Raw genomic sequence first — 9,162 nt, 5'->3', positions numbered from 1 at the left:
GCGGGGCCGGCGGGCCGGGCCGGAGTCGGGATGACCGGGCTGGGGGAGGCGGTGGAGCCGCTCCGGCCTGGCGCAGGCGGGCTGGGGAACGCCGATGAGCGCCCCCCCGCCGAGCCCAGGGACTGCAGAGCCTGGGACGGCACCAGCAAGGTCAGTGCCCGGCCGAGCCCTCCCCTGCCAGGCCCCTCGGCCCGGCCGGGAGCGCGTGCTGTGTGCGGGCGTGCCCGCGTGCACGCCTTCATCCCCGCCGCGGACTGCGGGGAGCTGGTGGACGCGTGCATGCGGGCCTTCGTTCGTTCATTCATCCGTCCGTCCGTCCGTCCGTCCGTCCATTCACTCCTGGGCCCTCGTCCACTTCCCCTCTGGACTCAAGCCCCTGGAAGCGTCTTAGAGGGAGTGGGCACCGAGGGCCTGGGGCTCCGGGAGGAGCTGCCCATTCAGTCCAGTCTGAGGACGTGAGGAGCCCGATACCCCCGAAAAACTGGAACTGTCCTCAGACCCCTCCTCCGCCCTCCCCCCAAAAATGCGGGGGTCCGGCTGCTGGGGTCCGGCTGCTGGGGGCCCGGCTGCTGGGGTCCGGTGCTGGGGTCCGGCTGCTGGGGGTCCGGCTGCTGGGGTCCGGTGCTGGGGGTCCGCTGCCGGGGTTCGGCCGGCTTCCCCTTTGGCTGCGGCTCGGTGGGTGCTCGGGTATCTCACCTTAGAAAGCACTCCCCCTCGGACCCGCAGTTTGAGAGGTAGAGTGAACCTCTGCATGGCACACCTGTCAGGGCAAGCGGGAATGCCTGATCAGGAGGGTTAGCTCTGGTGGGGAGATGCTTTCCAGCTCTTCCAGGCCAGCCCCTCGCATTGCAGGGAGGGGGGGGGGGGGCGGAAACTGAGGCCCAGTGGTTTTACCAAGGTCAAAAAGGCGCTAAAATGGGTTCTGGACTAGAGCTGTCCCCCACCTGTCGACAAGCATTTATTAAGCTCCTATTATTACATGGCAGTCGCTGACCTTATGGACATCGTAGTCTGGGGGAAGAAGGGGATCACATGTACATTTATAGTATATATATACACACACACATACACACACACCACACACAAATAGACACCTGCTAAGTTTGAAGGTGAGGCTTGAGCTGAGCCTTGAAAGAAAGCAGAGGTTCTTAGAGGGAGAAGTGAGAAGGAAATTAATTCCACACATGAAGAGTCAGCCCATGCAAAGACATGAGGATGGGAGATGGAGTGCTGGGTTCAAGGGACAGCCTTACTATTCATAAAGAGGAAGAACGGTGAAATAAAGTTGTTGGGAGAGGTAGATTGGGGCCAGCCAGATTGTGAAGGGCTTTAAATGCCAAGCCAAGGCTTATATTTTATCCTAGAAGTAATAGGGAGCCACTAGAGTTTAGAGAGTAAGGGAATGACTGTGAGATCTGTGCTTTTGAATATTACCTTGGCAACTGTGTGGAGGGTGGATTGGAGTGAGGAGAGACCTAAGGCAGGGAGGCAACATAAGAGACTCTAGCATAGTGGCCTCAAGAGATGGTGAGGGCCTGAACAGAGGTGGTACCCATACAAGGGTAGAGAAGGGGGCCTAAGCAAGAAATGTTGGGGAGATAGGAATGACAGAATGGAACTGGGGAGGTCTGGTAAGTGACTGGGCACATGGTAGGAAGGGGATTTAGTAGCTGAGGATGACACAGGGGCTACAGACCTGGGGGCTGGAGGAGCTGTGGTGCTCTCAGTAGGAATTGGAGAGAATGGAGGAGGAGGGGATTTAGGAAGGAAAATCATGAGCTCTCTTCAAGTTTGAGAGGCCAGTGATTGATTCATTTAGATCTGGGAATCATCCTCACAGAGATAATTAAGCCCATGGGAGCTGATGACACCAGCCCTCTGGGTACCATTTCCTGAGGTAATTAATAAGACTTCTATTTTTAAGAGCAAGCTATCTTTACATGCTTTCCTGCCTATGTGCTTTTGCTTATGCTGTTTCCTATATCAGGAATGTCTCTCTCCCCCCCTTCACCTGTCAGATTCCTACCTGTTGTCTAAAGTTCAATGTGAATACCATCTTCTTTGTGAATCCTTCTCTGATCTGGAATGGCTTCCTCTCCCCCATTTGGAATTCACATAGCATTTTGTTTTGCAAGTCTAATTAATGTTTCATGTAATATCATATATTGTAATTATTCATGATTGTGCCTTATCTTTGATTAGACTGTAAGCTCTATGGGACCAGAGATTGTGTTTTATCTTAATTTATATCTCTCATAGTGCCTAGGATAGTGCCTTGTACACAGACACTTGATAAGTGTTTTTTGAAAGAATGAATTCCTACTTTACATCTAGACTGCTCAAGATACTTTTGACAACATTTACCTAGGAATCTTATACAACTGATTGATACAATGGATTTTTCCATTCATCTAATATACATTCTTTGAATACTTAAAAGTATTCAAACCTACAATAGAAAGTTGTACCAAAAAAGAAATCGATATACATCTGAAACAAAGAATTACAGACACATGAATAAATGCCAATGATATTCAATAACCCCCCTGATCTACATTATTGCAACTTACTTTTCCTGGTGCTCAATTTCCTATATTAATAATGTACTGGGTTATGCAACTCTCACTCTTTTCTCAGCTTGCTTAATAAATAAATATTCACATCATTTGCTGTGACAGCCCTGACAAGCAGGTAGGCAGTGGTGTTTGGGACCCCTTCAGAGCTGAATTACTCCAGTAACTCTGTAGGCAGAGGACCCTGTAAAGAGTGATGGCTTTGAACATCTTTTGAACTTCTCTATAGGTTAAAACTAGACCTATCAATGAAGAGGTAGATATAGCAAATCTGTTCCTTGAGAAATTTCTGCCAACTTCCTGGAATATAACAACTGATTTATTAAATGCATAAAATATACATTATTGCTTATCTAAAAGTGTTGCAAGCCATAGCTTAATTTATACTTTTCTGCTCTTTGCAGCATTTCTTTCTCCTCTGACCTAGTGATTTTAGGATACACTGGATCCTTTTATTGAAGAGACACAGAGCATATGATTGATCACAGTGGGATAGAGATAGTCAGAGGAAACTTCTTGAAAGACCTGAGCTTTGAGCTGAATCATAATGGAGAATAAAGAGGGTCAGGCAGCCTAGAAAGAGGAAACAGAATGAACAAAGCCCTATAGATGAGTGTGCAAAATTTGTATGAGGCTAACTTGATTAGAATAGAAGGGATGTGCTGGGAAGTGGTTTGTAACATATTCTTATGTCCTCTGTTATATGTAGTTTTACATATATAACAATAAGAATCAGCTGCTGGGTCCTGAGAGCTGGGGCACTGTATATTCTCCCTCTCCAGGATGGACTTCTCTCAGCTCTGAACCCATGAACAAGGACTAGCTTCAGTCCAGGGAGAGTCTGATGACCTAAGAAAAGGGTTAGCCTTTTTCTTACTTTTTTGGCTCTTTAGAATCCTAACCTGGAGCCCCACCAAGAATTGCTTTAGGTTTTGGTTTGGTCTCATGCCTAAGGTCTACTCCTCCGAAAAATGGGGAGTAGAAAGGAATCAATCTACAATGCAGATAAGACCAGTTATTTATTTCTTCCAAAAGAAATGTTTAACACACAAAACCCACAAGTGCCCTGTGCCAGAAGAAGCTGCTAACGTACCTACTCTTATTCTCTTTCCAGAGGTTGATACTCAGAACATCAGCTCATGATGCAGTTTGCAGGTTGGCTGAATCTTACATTTTACCTCTTCTCTGTACCGTCCACACAATACCCACCATATTCTTGTCTCCTGGAAACCCTGACTAAGGATTGTCAGTGGCCATCCTCTCCAGTGCAGAAGCTCTCTCTACTGCCTGTTCCCACTAAACAAGGGACCCAGGATCCCTGGGCCTTTTGAACTGGACATGTCTATCTCAGGAATTACTTTTCATAAACCTATACTCTGGAAAAGAATAAAACAGAAGCAGCAGCCAGGGACCCTAGGCCCAGTCTTACTTATCTAAGCCCACACATGCTTGAGCTGCCATATGCCAAGTCTGCTGTTTCTACAGGTCATCAGCCCCACTTAGCCCTTCCCGGAAAGGCTCAGACTCCTGACATCTCCAGACGCAAGAGAAGAGAGGTGGAAGGTGGAGTCACTTCCCTTTTAACGTCCACTGAGGCTGTTCTTGCTCAGTGTCCATAAGAGGCCCATTTCCTCTTCTCAAAGTCCTTCCCCAGAAATGGCTGCAGTACAGACTCAGCATTTCCATGGAGTGTGTGCCAGTCTACCTCCTGCTATGTGTATATTTTGTCTTCCCAGCCAGATTGATGGTTTTCAAAAGTCAAGATCTCTGTCTTCAACTTATTTTTCATCTCCCTTCATGCCCAGTAGAGAACTGTGAAGAAGACAGATAACTGATGTTTAGTGAATACTTATTAAGCAAATGATTGAGAAGCAAAAATGAGGCCAGTTCTGAATGCCTGGTGAGAGCAACACTATTTTCTTAGGCAGGGTAATACTTCACTGGATCTATGATGTCTTCAGTGTAGGTATTCCTTTAGTGGTGCAGATCTCGACCTATCCATGCATGCCTTCTCATCCTATGACACTTTGCCATTTCTTCACATACATCCTCCGTAGGGGATCTAAAATTAAAACAAGAAGCAGAGGAATAATATAGTTGAAGCTGCATAGTGACTCCTAGATAAAAGACTAAATGGTAGTTCATATTTTTTTTCTTGCAAACTGTTTAAAAAACATTTTTATCTAATTATAAAAAGAAGAGACACTTAGATGTTAGTCCTTTAATTTTATTATAGTTCCTTGTGTATGGGAGAAAGAGAAATACAGAATCTCATTAATTCCTGCTCTTCTCCCATCTTAATAAAGTAGCTTATTAGCTTCTAGAGATAGGTGTCTCACAAGAGCATCTTTCCTAAATTGATTTTGGGATACAGTTCACTGAAGAGGTCCTTAGGATGTTGCCTGCTTATGCCAAATGCCCCTGTTTACTGCTGAAATACAGGCTCCATGCTTCTCTTTTTACTTGATGACCTAGAATGAGGAATTACTATGGTAACCAACAAGGAATCACTGGATTTCCTTCAGAGAAGTTCCAGGGCTTTTCCATCTGGAATTTCTAGACTGCTCCATTTGTTCTTTATCCACCAAGAAAATGGCAGGAATGTTTTCCCAGTAGATGTTACTCCCATCAATTGTCTTTTGGCATCATTGTCAGAGGTGAGATGCTGAGCTGGCCTGGCTTGATCTGCCATGACTAAAAGGACATTGGTCCTTCTATATCGTTTCTCAGAAATAAACCATCATTCTCCAAGGGTGCCATAGGTATATTTCTCATAATTAGTTGCCCAGAAATGGTTAACCCTTAGGGGCTACTAAAAGGTTACTTCCTTGAGTCACTGTCTGCTTTAAGCTAGCAATTACCTCTCTTCGTAATGGAAAGATTATTCCGCAATCTATTTAGTTTCATATAATTTTTTACCTCAGACTCTTGAATGGGGTATTTTCTTTTTTTCCTCAAAGACTCACCATAGCATCAAGAACCATGCCAAGCTGCTATTAGATGTTTAATGAAGGTCAATTAATGGATAAAGCTTTGTCAAGTTGTTATATTGCCTCTGCAGCCCTACTTTGGGAGTTTTATTTTTAAAAGTTTTGGTTTTCAAATATCTTCTGATGCATTCCTTATCACTTGATTCTCTCACTACTTGGTGGGAGAGGTGAGGCTAAACTTGCTCAGCAGATAGTAAGCACCGCATATTTTTTACACAACAAATTTTCATAGTAGTTTCTTCTATAAATAAAACTTTAGTACAAAGTAAAACAATTAAGCAAAATGAACTGACACAGTGACCCTCCTCTGTAATAGCATTTGCAACATTCAGCATCCAAGGTCTTCTGTCTCTTAACCAAGAGAAGATTTGTATGTTTTACCATCTATTTTCCAGGACTTAGTTTGGATATTGTAACTAATCTCCATTTGACTAACTTTCAGTATTGTTTTAATTATAGTACTATACTTTTTGTGGATACTGTGCTCTAGTTCTGCTTGTTTCACTTTGCATCAGTTCATACAAGCCTTCCTATGTTTCTGTGAATTCTTCATATTCATTGTTTCTTATGATGCAGTAATATTCCCTTACATTTGTACACGATAATTCACTCAGCCACTCCTGAATTGAGGGTTATTCTTTTTATTTATAGCCTCTTGATACCACAAAAGTGCTGCTATAAATATTTTGGTATATTTGAGACCTTTCTTTGACTTTCTTGGGATGTATGCTTAATAATAGGATTTCTGGGCCAAAGGGTGTGAAGTTTAATAACTTTTTTTACACAATTCCAAATTGTTTTCCATAACGTTTGGACCAGTTTACAGCTCCATCAACAGTGTGTTAGTATGTCTGCCTTCCCACAGCCCCTCTAACACTATGTCTTTTTTCATCTTTGCCTATTTGACAGGTGTGGGGTAAAACCTCAGAGCTGCTTTAATTTGCATTTCTCTAGTTATTAGCTATGTGGAGCATTTTTCATTTGGTTGTTGATGGTTTGCAATTCTTCTTTTGAAGAGTTTTATTTATTGCTAATGGCTCTTAGTCCTTTTTATTCTATCAGTTCCCTATATATCTTTGAAATCAAACTTTCATCTGAATGAACATTAATTCAAAATTTTAAATAAAATACTGACAGAGAAGCTATAGAAATATATTAAAAATGAGTAGTTCTCCAGCTGTACTTTTCACAGAATCACACACTCTAAGATTTAGTAAGAGAGGTGCCATCTTATCTAACCTGTACCTACCCAAGAAATTGCTTCTACAACATCTCCATTCTCTGCTTGTGAAGTATGCCTTCCAGTGAAAGGGTACAATTCTGTCTTCAAGAAAGTTATTCTGCTTTTGGAATTCCTAATTATTAGCAAGTTTTCCCTTAATATCAAGCTGGAATTGACTTCTGTAACTTCCAGCCATTGCTCCTACTTTTACCTTCTGGGGCCAGATAGGGTAAACCTAACTCCTGTTTCATATGCCAGTCTTTAAATGCTTGAAAAGAGTTTGTCTTCTTCCTTCCAAGTCCTCTCATTTCTAGCCTAAAAATCTGTACTTCCTTCAAAAGATGGCATATTCTCTAATCTTTTTGCCATCTTTTTTGGATATACTCCAACTTATGCATGCCCTTCCTAAAATGTGGTATCCAGAACTGATCAACAGTACTCTAGAGGTGGTCAAACCAGCTCAGAGTATTATTTTCTCCTATATCCTGGATACTACCTGGATATACCCCACTTCATGCCATCTAGGATAGTATTATATTTTTGGACTGCCATATCAACACTGTTGATTTCATGTTGATTTTGCAATCCACCAAAACCATCAGATCTTTTTCATATGAATTACTAACCACAACTCCCCCTTCACCTACTTTTGTAAGTGACTTTTTTTAACCCAAATGAAGAATTTTAAATTTAGTTAGAATAAATGTAATCATATTATATTTGACCCATATTCATAAAGTGTCAAGGTCTTTTTAGGTCTTGACTTTGTCTTTCAATATATTAGTTATCCCTTCCAGCTTTATCACATCTAAAAACTGACAAATATGCTTTTATCTAAATCATTGATAAAGATGGCAAATAGCACAAGGCCAAGGTGAGAACCCTGGAACACTTCCTTAGAGATATAATTGGCTAATCAGTGACTGCTTATTTATTCCAGTCATTCAAAGCACTCTGAATCTACCTAACTGTAATTTCATCTAGCCCATATATTTCTCTGTTATTCACAAGGATTGCATGATAGATCTTGTAAAATGCTTTTCTAAAATTTAAATATACTATATCTATATAACACTCCCCCATCCCAGCACTATAGTTTTTTGCTCTAGAATTGCAGAATCAAAAAAAGGGCAATAAATTTAATTAGGCATTATTGGTACTTGATGGACCATTCTGGCTTCTAGGCATTATTGCTTTACTTTGTAAATACCAAAACACATCTTTGATAATTTTTTTTTACTATGAAAGTCATGCTTATTAGTTTAGTTTGGAGAATTTATATTTTACCCTTTTTGAAAATCATGTTTTTCTTCACTCCTCTAGCACTTCTCTTGTCTGTGATCTTTTACTGGGGTCAGCAATAACACATATGAGTTCTTTTAGTACCTTGAGATATAATTTATTCTGTTCTGATGACTTCATCTCATTGAGGGCATCTAGATTCTCTCCTGTGGTCTCTTCACTTCTCTTGGGCTTTTTACTTTCTGCTTTGAAGAGCAAACACACCGAGTAAAAATGGATGATCTTGTCTCCATCATCCACTCAGAATAGTAGTTCTGTCTTTTCTCTGATGCTCCCCTCCATCCCAAACAGCTAAATGCTTTTCTTCTTTTCATTCATTGGCAGCCGTGGCTCATTCTGGACTTCGGGACACCAGACATTCTTCTGTTCATCCTTAGTTATTTGACTCAGTTTTCATCTTCTGTACCATTTGGTGGGGAGTGGGAGTTGTAAGGGAGGGTGTTCATTTGTGTTAGTTGATACTTATTTATCTTTTATCCTTTCCTTCTTTAAATCTTTCCATTTCCTTGAGTCAACTTTCCTTATAAAATATTAGGCTATTGGATTTTCTCTGTCTTTTCTCTGAATCATTTGAAATCTTCTCTCCCCAAATCTAACCTGAATATCAGATTATATTACGGCTTTTCTGTATTTTATGAAATGGTCACCATTTGATGAAGTGGTCACTCCCATTTACATTTCAATGACTGGTTCTCCCTTATAGGTTAGAACCAGGTCTAGAATAACTGTTCTCTTTGTCACTTCCATTTGAAGGATAAAATTGTACTTAAGGCACAAATTTATCTTGTCAGCTCTTTTAATTTTCTCCAGGATAAGGACTCCAGCAGATCTTTGCATGGTTTCTCCATCTAATTTCTGGCCATCTTTAGCGCTCCAACAGCACCATGCTGTGTGGCAGATGTGGGATTCCAATCTTCATTGAATTTTTTTTTTTTTTGATCAGGTGTTCTGTCATGTAGTTTCACTTTTCTTTGTCTATGGGTCTTCACTCAGAAAGTCTTCTCCACGGTTCCCCTTCAGGTTCTCAGATTTTCTCACAAGCATGTGTACTTAATTTAATACTCCTGCAATGCCT

The 9,162-nt window shown here is 41.6% G+C and overlaps 1 protein-coding gene across 1 annotated transcript in view; it reads left to right on the top strand.

Annotated features, from left to right (window-relative positions):
• Positions 1-24: 24 nt before the first annotated feature.
• LOC140502414 (protein SPATA31F1-like) overlaps positions 25-9,162 on the top strand; it is a 137,743-nt gene continuing 128,605 nt past the window's right edge. The window contains exon 1 of the mRNA XM_072606601.1: positions 25-150. The gene's annotated coding sequence lies outside the window, so the exon portion shown is untranslated. The remainder of the gene's footprint in view (positions 151-9,162) is intronic.

This window comes from Notamacropus eugenii, chromosome 1, assembly GCF_028372415.1.
Source record: "Notamacropus eugenii isolate mMacEug1 chromosome 1, mMacEug1.pri_v2, whole genome shotgun sequence".
Lineage (NCBI taxonomy): Eukaryota > Metazoa > Chordata > Mammalia > Diprotodontia > Macropodidae > Notamacropus > Notamacropus eugenii.
The sequence above is the reverse complement of the archived record's forward strand: the minus strand, read 5'-3'. Positions and strand labels throughout refer to the sequence as shown.